Below are 12,682 nucleotides of genomic sequence, written 5' to 3' on the forward strand. Positions count from 1 at the left end.
GAAGTGGGAGGGGAAGAGGGGGCTTTGGTAGATATACCTCCCCTACTGCTTAATCCTCAAGTGACAATCTTCCTATCCTTCAGTTGTACTGTCTAGCTTAAGATAATCACACACATACACTTCAGTGAAGTGATGTCAGGTGGAAAGGGTGGAGACAGAAGTCAGGAGATGTGAAGGGAAAGATCTTGGATGCAAGGGTGTGTCACAGAGGCATGCCTTAACCTTTTGGATTAGGGACTATCCAGCAACTACCTTGAGTTCAATTTTGTATTGTCCTGAGTCTAAATTGCTTGCGGTAATAATTGTTAGAGCCTGAAATAGGTTACCGACATGATAGGTTCCTTGTCTTTTTTAAATGTCAGAATCTTTAATCATACCTATTGACACTTATCTTCCTGAGGCTCCTGAGTCCATCAAGTGTGTGCAGATTTCATTTTGGTTAATTTCATTGTTTTCCAGCTTTCATCTAAAACTGCCCATTGACATTTACCTGCCAGGGTGCAGGTAAAACATGTAAAGCCACATGAGTTGATGAAGGACATTTGTTCCTACCAATTAGAAAATAAGCTACATTGCTTCTGGTTAGGAATTCCATACACATTTTTAAAACGACATGCCCAAAGAATTTTTCCCTGCAGAACTTAATTTGATTCATTAAATGGCTGAGAATTCTTCCACCAGAAAATCAATTTTCTAGTGGGACATCAGGCTGGGATGGGGCAGATCACCAGAAAGAAAGACTCCAAGAAACCAGAGAGAGAAGGATAAAAGAGAAAAAAACATGTGTCCACACAGACTTTTATTTTTGGTGTTTCTAAATTTGAATGTGTGCTCATCCATATCACTGGAGATCCCTAGTGAGAATACTCTTATTTTGTGTCTTAAAGAAATCTAGTGATGATTTTTAAATAATCTAAAGCAGAGATCTTTATAAAATTTTTTGAATAATTGAGTTGGCATTCCAGGTAACCAGTACTGTAATATCTAGATTTGAAATTGACATTTTTGGTAGTGGGAGGAGAGGGGGGCTGCATCAGCAAAATGTTTACTACTCTGTCCTCTTTCTTTCATACTGTGTAATTTTGAGAGCTCTTAAACCATGATAAGGAAGTAATTATTCTTCCAATTCCTCTAAAGATCTAACTAGAGGGCATCCATCTAAATAAACATTTCTAGGAATACAGGTTTAATGACCCAGGTAATTCTGATTGGAGAAATAAGATTTTACATAGATAGCTGAGGGAAGCAAGTAAAACCTTGTGGTTGTGGCGGGGGCTGGGGCGGGGGGTTGGTTAAAGAAATGCAGAGTTTCTAGGGGTAGGAGACATGGTTTCTCCATTCTTTTCCGCACCCACAGCCCCAGATCTGTGATCAATGTGTGTCTATGATGTACATGAAATAAAACGAGTGATGCCAGCTGCGGGGAGACCGAGGCAGGGCTCTGCCGGGTCGTTGGGGAGCCGGGCGCCCGGCAGTCACTCAGGCTCTAAGATAACGAGCAGTGAGGCGTCGGGCGAGGACAGGGCTCCTCCCGGCCTCCCCAGTAGCGCGGCTCGAATCTTCTGAAGCTGCCAGTTGCCAAATGAAATCTGAAACCCAGGGCTGCGTCTGAGGGTTGGCCCGGCTCAGTTGTTCCAGCCTCTTGTACTGTACATTTACACATTCACACACAGTCACTCTAACTTCTGGGACTCTTCTTTGCGCAACTGCTAGGATTTCTCAAGTGCATGTGGCAACTCAGTCCAGCTCCGGGTGGAAACCGGCGGGGCTTCGGAGGGTCTCGAAGGCCAGGGGAGCTGTCAAGGCTGCAGCAGGGACCGGGGAGGATCGCGGCGCAGGCGGCTGGGGGGAAACACCCACAATTTCCACCCCAGCCGCAGCTCCTTCTGCCGCCGCGTATTTCTTCCAAAACTACAGCTGCGGAGCTACCAAGTGCATGGGCGCAACACTTCCCCTTATTGTGGGAAGTAAGGAGACTGCTCTCCCCCTTTTTTCTTTTCCTTTTTTCCCCTGGCTTGTCCTGGGGGCCTTTTTCTTCGGAGCAGTCGCCGTCCTCCGTCTGTCGTGCGCTCCGAGGAGGGTAGGTGACGCCGCGGGGGGGGGTTGGGGAGGTGTGCTCCGGCGCCACCGCGGGAGGCTGGGACGCGGCCTCGCCTGCGCGTGGGGGCTGCGGGCACAGCTGCCTGCGACAGGGGCGGGGGCTGCAGGGGGCGAGGAGGGATCGCAGGAATCCCGTGCTGGTGCAGTGTGCGTGTGTGTGTGTGTGTGTGTGTGCGCGCGTACGCGCGTGTGTAGATGATGGGAAACAATGCTCTTTTATTATTTTTAAATGGATAAAAACAACGCAAGCTGGTGGTTCGCGCTTCTAAGCTTAAAAATAGAGGGAATTGAAAACTCTGTGCAGTTCACTTCCATTAGTATCTATCCTCCCTTTCCCCGCTGCTTGTTTCTGCTGGTGTCTTATATCAATATTATAAGAGTTTCCTAGATAACAGGCATACAGAGGTATGTTTTAATAATAACACTTTCATTGTAAACAGAGCGTTAGCGAATCTTTGGTGAATTTTAAGCCACCCGAAAGATTTTGTTCAGATTTTTTCAAGAGTAACTTTTCGAGGAGGTATCCAACCTCTTTTGAGGATAATAAATATGTAATATGTTCTAATTTTAAAAATACTTCTCATTTAAAAAATGTTTATTGTACAAGTCCCCAAGTAGAAAGGGGGAGAATATTACTCTGGATTCCTTAGAGATGTTAGGTTTTCAATACCAGCTAGTAATAGGGAGCCCAGACTCCCTTGTAGTCTATGCATATATTAATTCATTTAAAATATCATTTCCAAGCTATTTCTGCTTCCCTCACAGTTTATATTACTCTTTTTTTTTTCTTTAAACCTAGCAAGACATTATTATTTCACCTCTTTCTAAAATGAGGGAAAAAAAAATCATGCTGGGTATTTGAAATATAAAAGTTGTAAAGCGTCTGCTTATCCATAAGCAAAACAATAATATGTGTCACTGCGTCTGCTAAGTAGGACAAATCAATTGAAACCCAGCGATATTTACAGTAGAGGTAAGAGCTTTACTCAATTACTGAGATGGACAGACAGATTAAATACAAACAAGCTGTCCCCTGATTCTAATTAGAACTCAAAACCAACCCTTAAGGGCAAGAATGGATGTTGGTATTAAGCTGGACATCATAAAACATAAAACACACAGAATTAATATATTAGAAAAAGCCAGAAAACAAATATAAAGCCCACGTTAGACTTATTATGATCTCACTCTCCCTTTTAAATTTCTTAATACTTCCTCTTCTCTGGGGATAGTTCAACCCCCAAGAGAGCCCAATGATACAATTCCCCTTTTTGTCTTCCCTGAGTGCCTGACCTTCAGGTAGCAAGTCGAGAAATCTGTTCTCTTTAGAGCCATTACTGAGTTGTCAGAGAATTCACCTTAGACATCTTGGAGGACTGAGATATTGACAAAACCTTAAAATAAATAAAATCCTCCTTCCATTCAGAGGAGGTATGTTCTTGGTGGAAGACCTTTAAGTGGGAACAAGGGAAAACCTGTGAACTTTTTCAGATCTGGAATTTAGTTTGAGATGTATGTAAGGAATACACAACTAGAGTGATAAAAGGAAGGAGAATCTGTAATCCTTTCTACATGTGAAAGGCTGTTGAAACTCAGTCTGTCCTTGGCAAATAACTGTGGTATTTGGTTTTATTACTTAATCTCAGGGGCTTGGTTTTGAGAGGAGGATGGTTTCTCAGTTATGTTCTTCTGGGCTGTACATACAGTGAATCTGAACCATTTTGAAAATAAAGACTCGAGTAAGTGGGGAAGAATTGCATTCTCAAGAAAAATAATCCCTGCAGAACAAATAGCAATGCACCCTTCCAGACAAGAATATAGATTTAAGTGTAAAAGTGGGAAGGAAATGTTCCGGACTGAAATTTTCAGTGAAATCCTTTCAGGTTTTGCTCAGGATAGCAATGGCCAAAACTCTGAGAATTTTCATCCTCATGGTTTTATTTACTGTGTGATCTTGGGCTCTCTAGGGTGAGGGTGTGGGTTAAGGGAAGCAGGGGTGTGGTGGGGCAGGAAGGGCAAGGAATGTGCAGCAGGTGGTACTGAGTAGTTTGAGTCTGTTTATTTTGCTGTCTTGGCCAAAGCCTAGTTGTTGTTTACCAACAGTGCCCTGAATAGTTTTGCTGTGACCTACTGGCCCATTGAAGTGTGTTTTCTCTCTGGCTCTGTCAGTGTCCAGGTTGGTTTCTCAAGGCTGAAAGTAGGTGGTGCCACTGCAAAGTCCAGGCCATGCATTTGGTTACTGTTCTTAGCGTTTGCAGTGCTGTAGGACCGTCTTTGTTACCTGTGCTTATTCTCCTGTGATTTTTCTGGCCAATGTTGAAGGGTTCTTTTCCCATGAGTTGAGCTTATGTAATGCTGATTCCTTCTTTCTGCCTTGTTTCAATTTTTGGTAAAGCCGAATGCTTTGGAAAAATAAGATGGGGGAGGTGGATAGAGCCCCAGCTTGGAGCCCAGTAAGGAGGGACAGCCACCCAATTGGTGATACACGAGTGTGGAGAAGGTTGATGATAATGAGAACCTGAGGTATCCATTCTATCTTGATCACACTTTACTGAGGAAAAAAGCAGAAGAGATTTAAAATAAAAAGATGCCTGTTTACACTTAAACTTGTGGTTAAAGGATTAATATTTCTCCCAGATGGAGAAAGGTATTTAAAATTAAAGTCGTAAATAGGCAACTTAGTCATGAAGTTAATGCTCTTCATGTGAAGAGTTGGAACTTCATATTGAGTCTTGCAATGGTAACCCATCTGTCTTTGCTATATGAACTCAAACTTTACAAGATTATGATGGTTTCAGCAGCTAAGTAAAAGCACATTTGGAAGTGGAGGGATTATTGTGATAAAGACTCAAAGAGCGTTCAGTTTTCAGAGGTTACTATGTACATGTGTGCTTTTAAGCAGCATCTCCATTCTACTGTGGCATTGCCACAATTAATCTTTATAAAGTGCAGATCTAATTATATAAGTCCCTTGTTCTAAAACCTTTGATAGATCCCAAAGATCTATAAAAGTAACTTTAAACGCTTTAGTATAGCAACTAAAAGCTCTTCAAAGCCCTTCCTTTTTAGTTTTGTGTTCCTACACAAGGACCTCTCACTCTTCATACTTCTGATTTCTTGCTCCTGGGTTTCATTCTCCTGGAATGCCCTCTGCATGGAAAGCCCCTCTTGATTATTGGTGGTCCACTTCAAGTGGAACTTCCTTTGGAGGACTTACCCAATTCTGTGCAGGAAGAATTAATCATTTCATCTTATCTGCTTCCATGATGTTTTAAACATACTGTGAATAATTATTTTAATAATTTTTATGCAACCCCCCAGCCCACTACAGTGAGTTTCTTAATGAGTGTATTGGTGGTGAGGGAACCACCTGCATCTAGTGCCTAGCACAGTGTCTGAAACATAGTTGGCATCTGTTAATGTTTCCTAAGTGAATGAGCAAGCAAAGTCATGAATGAAAAAAGCAGTGGTGGACTCCAATTTATGCAGGTAGTTATTTCCCCAAAGTTCATTTCAAAAATGTCTATTTGGACTCAGGGTTCACTTTCCAAAAGTGACAGTGCTACCAAACATAATTCACTTTCCAGACCAGCCCACACAAGCCTATTTAATTCCTAGAATAGATGAAATTTTGTGCTTTTGCTATTCTAAAGTAAAAGCAAAACAAAACAAAATCTAGTGTGGAACCATTTTTCCTTTTTGAAATTACAAAATACACTTGAGTTTAAAGAGAGTAGAAACAATTAGAATAGATATACATCTTCCACAATTGTTTTTTATATTATACTGTAAAATCTGTAATCTGCCAGATCCCAGTGGGAGGCCCTGGATTTAGCTGTGAGGACTAATAATGGATTCTGTTGCCTGTGGAATGGGCAATAATCTTAATTAATAAAACAAAATAGAAATACTAATTTTGGCTATTTAATAATTATCTTGAGTGCTAGTGCTTGAGGGAATCAGATTTAACTAAAGGGGAATGTGGAGGTGGAAGGAGAGGAGGAAATTCGGAAGGGCACCTACTTCCGTTTTACTGATTCTTTTTATTATACTGGTTTTGTTTTCATCTCATTTGAGCATTTACGCTCAAAGTTGTTTCCTGGAAAAACTTTGTTTTTGTCTGCAGTTATTGCTGCTGCCTAACCTGTAGAAGGGAGGTGAGGGTTACACTCCCTTTGAGCCAAAATACAAATGGGCTTATTTCATTTTCAGGGCGGTGATACTTTTGTCACTTGCATAACTGCTATTTAGCATGTGGATAATTTGTCAATAAACAATGCATAATACTTGTGTTTCAGGCACTATCCAGGGACCATATATAGTTCAAGTTGCTCAAGTTGCTCTTTATATAGTATCTCTGAGAAGACTGGAAGAGCAACCATTGATATTTAAGAGTAATAGTCTACTCAGCTTTCTAAATCTTCCATGTTCTCTATTTTTATCAAAGTATATGACTGGAAATTTACCTATCCTAATCATATTATAACTCCTTTTCGTTACATTGTCTTCATTCACTATGCTTTAATATAATACTTTTTATTTTTTACTGGGAGTCAATAGAAAAGAGATGGGCTCCATGGAAAACATCTTGGCACTTTTTGTTATGTATTTCAATATTCCTTATATAAAGATCTCTATAAATTCATCTTTGCCTTTAACCACTTTAAAAGTGTGTCTCTTCTGATTAACTAGTGTTGTTTCTTTTCTTAGAAGAAAAGAGGCTAAAAATCACCATGTTTCTCATTTTGGCTTGTCACCCAAGAAACTCAGAACTAAATCTGATGCACAGTTGTACCCTTGTTGAGGTTTTCTAATGACATGGTTTGCATCCTTTTAGCCTTACTTTAATGCACTTAACATACCCCTACCTTTTAACTAAGTTAAAAGTTAACTCAAATCCATTATGGAAATAGACTGAATTACCTCCACTTTTTTTTTTTTTTTTTTTTTTTTTTTACTTTTTTAAAACATGTAGTTCAATATTTATAAAATTCTATTTTGTAGCTTTAGTATTTCAGAGCCAATAATTTTTCCAGATTATTTTTTGTGGTTCCTTGAAACATTCTAGGTACTGATTTTATACTCCCTGATAGATAAAATGGGCTTACCTCAAATTTACATTTCTTGAAAACCTTAGAAAGAAAATCATATCCGGGTAATTTTGAAAGTAGGTACTTAAGACCAAACATGTGAGTTATTTTCAATATGCATATCATAAACGTATAGAAGAGTGCCCTCAGGAATATCTCTGGGAAGCAGAAGAGAAAACTTTCTTTTTCAAATGAAAGCTACCAGTAAATTGAGACTAAAGTCATAATTAGGATCTGTAATTAGGGCTGTATTCTGCCCATCAAATTGAGTCCTCAGAAAAGATAGTAATTTTTCAAATATCCTGAGGGGAAATAACTCTCATTTTGTCCTGAGTTTTTCTCTCTCTTTAAGTCACATAGACTTTCATAATAATAAGCACTCTACCTACTGAGTATCGGGTTGGCCAAAAAGTTCGTTCAGGTTTTTCCGGAATGTCTTATGGAAAAACCCAAACGAACTTTTTGGCCAGCCCATACCAAGCACTCCATGAGATTTTTTAACATACACTACTTCTAATTCTAGAAATAGTTAGAAATAATTAATAATTCTAGAAGTAAACTATATTATATCTAATTCAGATATATTATTCCCACTGTATGAGGAAGTTTAGGCTCAAAGAGGTAAAACTTACTCAAGACATTATAGTTAGTAAGGCGTATGGAGTTGAGAAAAACAAATCTATCTGAATCCAAATACCCTGCTATTTCTAATATATCACCTCCTCTCAGTGCTCTTCTCTTCAATAGTAATTTTAGAATGATAATCTGTGTTTCAATGAGTCTGGCATACAGTATAGACGCTGGTCCCAATATGGCCTCCAGGAACTGGCCTTGAAGTTCTCCTGCAGGTCTTTTAGATGACATTCTGGTGCCAATAAGTTGAGGCCCCTGGGATGGATTGCCACCATCAGGGTTCTCTCATGAGAAAAGACGCTCCCTCTACTATAGGCTGGTAACTGAATCAATCTATAGTGATTGGCTTGACCAGACTTTACTTCTAGTGAGAGGTAAACAGCAAAGATATGGTCCATGAAACTACAATGATCTATCCTTATTGTTTAATTCCCAGACGTTTACCCCAAGGGCAAGTAATTTATTTGTGAAATGATCCCAGGAAACCCCAGGTAAGGGGTGGGCTTCTTTTTTTTAGGTAAAACGGCTTATGAGAAGTTATATGTCAGTACTTTCTATATGTCAGTACTTTTAATATTGGGTGCATCAAATTATAGTAAAAAGATGACTATAAAGATGCAGCCCTTGTATTTTCATGAACAGTGCACTGTATTACAGTAAACGAAGTTTATATCCACCATTAAGTGTGCCCCAGGAACACTGTGCGCAACAGTTGGAGGTGGCAGAGAGAGAAGGGGGCAGGTGGTCCTAGAGCTGAGGACTAGAGACCCCACTCAAAAAGCTGAAATAAATAAATAAATAAATAAATAAATAAATTCTTTATATATATATATATATATATATATATATATATATTTTTTTTTTTTCCAGGAAACTTCATACTGTTTTTCATAGTGGCTTTACCAACTTACATTCCCACCAACAGTGTACTAGGGTTCCCTTTTCTCCATATCCTCACCAACATTTATTATTTGTTATTTTTTTGATGATAGCCATTGTGACCGATGTGAGGTGATATCTCATTATGGTTTTGATTTGCATTTCCCTGATGATTAGTGATGTTCAGCATCTTTTCATGTGCCTGTTGGCCATCAGAATGTCTTCTTTGGAAAAATGTCTATTTAGGTCTTCTGCCCAATTAATCATTTTATCATTTTTTATACTGAGTTGTATGAGCTCTTTATATACCTGGGTATGTATTTGAAGAAAATAAAAACATTAATACGAAAAGATATATGTACCGCAATGTTCATAGCAGCATTATTTACAGTAGTCAAGATATGGAAGCAACCTAGGTGTCCATCAACAGATAAATGGATAAAGAAGGTGTGGAGTATATACACAATGGAATATTATATAACCATTAATAAAGAATGAGATTTTGCCATTTGCAACAACATAGATGGACCTGGAGGGTATTTTGCTTACTGAAGTAAGTCAGACAGAGAAAGACAAATACTATATGTTTTCACTTATATGTGGAATCTAAACAAATAAAACAAATGAAAGAATATAACAAAACAGAAACAGACTCACAGAGAACAAACTAGTGGTTACCATTGGGGGAGCGGGAGTGGGGCCAGATAGGGGAAGAGGATTAAGAGGTACAAACTACTAGGTATAAAATAAGATATGAGGATACAATGTACAGCATGGTGAATATAGCCAATATTTTATAATAACTTTAAGTGGAGTATAATCTATAAAAATATTGAGTTCACTATGTTGTAAACCTGAAACTAATATAACATCATAAATTGACTATACCTCAATTAAAAAATAAGAAAAGAAAAAGCTAAAATATAGAAGGAAAGGATTATTTCTCTGGGGGTAGCAACCGAGAAGGGGAGAAAAGTGGAGTTAGTGGTGGCAGTACTCACTGGGCACACAGAAATGAAATGGGCAATAGAGAAAGTAATTTCAAAGCTAGTCTTTCTCAAGAAAGGAGCATTTATCACAGGAACTGTTGAAGTGCATCTCACTCCTATCTGTAAAGATACCTAGAGAAAAAAGTTCTCCAGCCTCCTTGAGGTGTCATCTTTGATTGTTTTATTGTGTTGTGAATATCTGGTTTTAAAATTTCTTATATGAAGAAACTTCTAGCAAGAAAAGATGAGCTAGGGGAGTCAAAGGAGCCTGATGTTATCTTGTTGCACCTAATTGCATAAAACTAGGATTTAGCCACATGAGTACCAACTTCAGAATTCCGTTTTGGTTTTTGTATCCCATTATGGTTTAATTGTTACTGTGAAATGGTCAAGGGCAGCGCCAACAATTTTATACAAAGGCATCTATGGGTATACAGAAGGACTAGCCCTCTCAAATTTGTCATTTGCTGATTAGAGATTTCATATTTTGGTAACAACTCACACTTTCATCATGGAATAACTTTTCTGTGTCTACGGGGTTAGGCTCAAGTTGGGAGGTTCTGTGGGGGAGGCTTGGATTTTGGTGCCTAGAAACAGGTGGAGGTTACAAGGAATTATCTGGGTGAGGAGCCCTGAGAACTCCCACATAACAGATGGAGCTGCTGGAGGAGGATGGATGGGAGAAGGGGAGAAGCAAGGTCACAGGATAATAAGTGTCAGAAGCCAAGGGATCAGGAGAAAAGGCAAATTCGGAGATAGTACTGGAAAGTAGAAGCCAAGGGAAGCGAGGCAGTGTATGATGTGACAAATGAGTCAGTTTCTGTGTCTAACAATAGGTAACAATTATTGAAGGCTTACTATGTGCTAGTTATGCCAAACTCCTGTCCTGGGTTATCTCCTTTAATCCTCAAGCTCCCACATCAGTAGGACCTATTATCATCTCTCTTTTATAGATGGGAAAATGGAAACTTGGGGAGTCAGTAACTTACCAAAGTCACACAGCCACTAAGCGGTAGATCTGGGATTCAAAAGTAAAATATCTTACTGTGAGATATTATACCATACTTTATCATTATACTCTGGAATTAGACCTATGTTCCAACCCGGCTCTGATACACACAAGCCCTGTGACCTGGGGCAAGTTGTGTTAACCTCCTTGAATCACAGATTTCCTCTCTGTGAAAATGGGCATTTAATAATACCTACTCCATAGTATTGTTATGGGTTTTTAGTTTATGAAGTGAACATGCAAAGAGACTTGAAGGCTATCTAGCATCTGGTAAATGTCAATACATGTCAACAGTTATTATTAAATTAAATGATGAACATGGGATTCCTGAGCAGTATTTTTCAAACTATAGGTCTTGCTCTATCAGTGGTCGTAAAATCAAATCAGTGGTTCATGACCAGTGTTTCCTTTTAAATGAAAAGGGATAGAACAGGATGGAATGGAATAGAAAAAAATCAGTGTTTATTATATATAGTAAAAGTAAGAATTGTTTCATGTTTTAACTTCCTTTTTTTGTGTGTGTGCATGTATGCACCTCACACACTAGGTAAAAACGAAAAATGTGCTTCTTATTATTGATAACTGTAAAAATAAAGTATTTTTAAAATCCTTTAAAGTAGCAGTTCAGAGTGTGGTCCCAAGACCAGAAGCATCAATTTCACCTGGGAACTTGTTAGAAATGCAAATTACTGAGACCCACCTGGGCCCAGCCATTTGAGTTTTTAACAAGGCCTCCAGGTAATTAAGGACCATTACCTATTCAAAAATGGCATTTGGAAATCACGATAAAATTAGGTAAGGGTATATCTAAATGACTTGAGTGGTTAATAGTATATGTTGTCTTATATTGACTAAAGATGTTAATTCTCCACAAAATGCTGTTTTGTGTTGTGTGACTTTAGTTTTATGTAGTCTTTTCTCCTATTTTTTCTACGCTGCCTACTCGTGGTGCAGGTGGGTGAATCCCACAGAAGTCAATTACTTTATATGTAGAAGGACATTGAGTAGTTAGATCCTGTACTTTCTTCTAGAACTACAAGATAAAAGTTTAACATTCTTTGTGAGTAGCCCAGAGCCCTGAATATCTAAGTTGTGTTCAATTTGAAACATTTTAATGATAATAGTCCAGATGCCTGAACAGCTGTAAAATTGGGAATTAAATTAAGAACTCAAAAAACTGCATTCAGTATTTTACTAATTGAGATATTTATTTTGAAAAGCACATGCAGACAAGAGATTGGCAGTCTACTGATAGTTAATGCAACACTAATACTGATGGTAAACAACAAAAAAACATTTTGGGAAAAACGGAAGTCATAAATTTTTATACTGGGTTGTTTTTTCCCATTAATGAACACAATGAATGTATTTAAGATATTTATTGACTGTATGCCATTACTTTAAAGAGAGAGCAGGCAATATTGCATTGACTAGCCTTTGTTCATTATTGTGTTTTACTGTTGCATTTGGTTTTTGGTCGGAGGGTGTATTTAAGACTTAAAACAATTCTGTTTGAAAATACAGCATCCAGATTCACTAGAAAAGACTTGAGGAAGTTTCCATTTTTTTTTAAAAAAGAGTATTACCTTGGATTTTTAAAAAACAGCTTTTCAATAGGTACATATTAACTTTTCTAAAAGTAAGTTCTTAGTGGTGTGTGAAAATATTATTCAGGACAGAATTGTCAGGAAAAAAAGAGTTTCAGGCGTAAGAAAGTCAACCTTCTGGCTCATCACAGGTAAAATTTTATATTTAAACAATGGCTGGAGAGATGTTTCAAAAGATCCTTCTTTACTTTGTAATCTATGGTTTGGGGAGAGTGGAAGGGAAGGGAACTAGGAGGAGGTGGGCTCTGATCCTGCTTCTGGTATTAATTAGCATCTGTGAACTCAGGCAAATCATTTCGTTTTTCTGGACTTTAGTCTCCTTATCTATAAAATAAAGGTGCTCGAGTTAATACTTTCTAAGATTGTTCCAGCTTT

At 38.4% G+C, this 12,682-nt stretch overlaps 1 protein-coding gene across 1 annotated transcript in view; it reads left to right on the forward strand.

Annotated features, from left to right (window-relative positions):
- The first annotated feature begins 1,718 nt into the window (after positions 1–1,718).
- Positions 1,719–12,682, forward strand: part of ARHGAP24 (Rho GTPase activating protein 24) — a 521,847-nt gene continuing 510,883 nt past the window's right edge. Inside the window, exon 1 of the mRNA XM_061192471.1 lies at positions 1,719–2,080. The gene's annotated coding sequence lies outside the window, so the exon portion shown is untranslated. The remainder of the gene's footprint in view (positions 2,081–12,682) is intronic.

The sequence above is a fragment of the Eubalaena glacialis genome, chromosome 5 (assembly GCF_028564815.1).
Source record: "Eubalaena glacialis isolate mEubGla1 chromosome 5, mEubGla1.1.hap2.+ XY, whole genome shotgun sequence".
Classification (NCBI taxonomy): Eukaryota; Metazoa; Chordata; class Mammalia; order Artiodactyla; family Balaenidae; genus Eubalaena; species Eubalaena glacialis.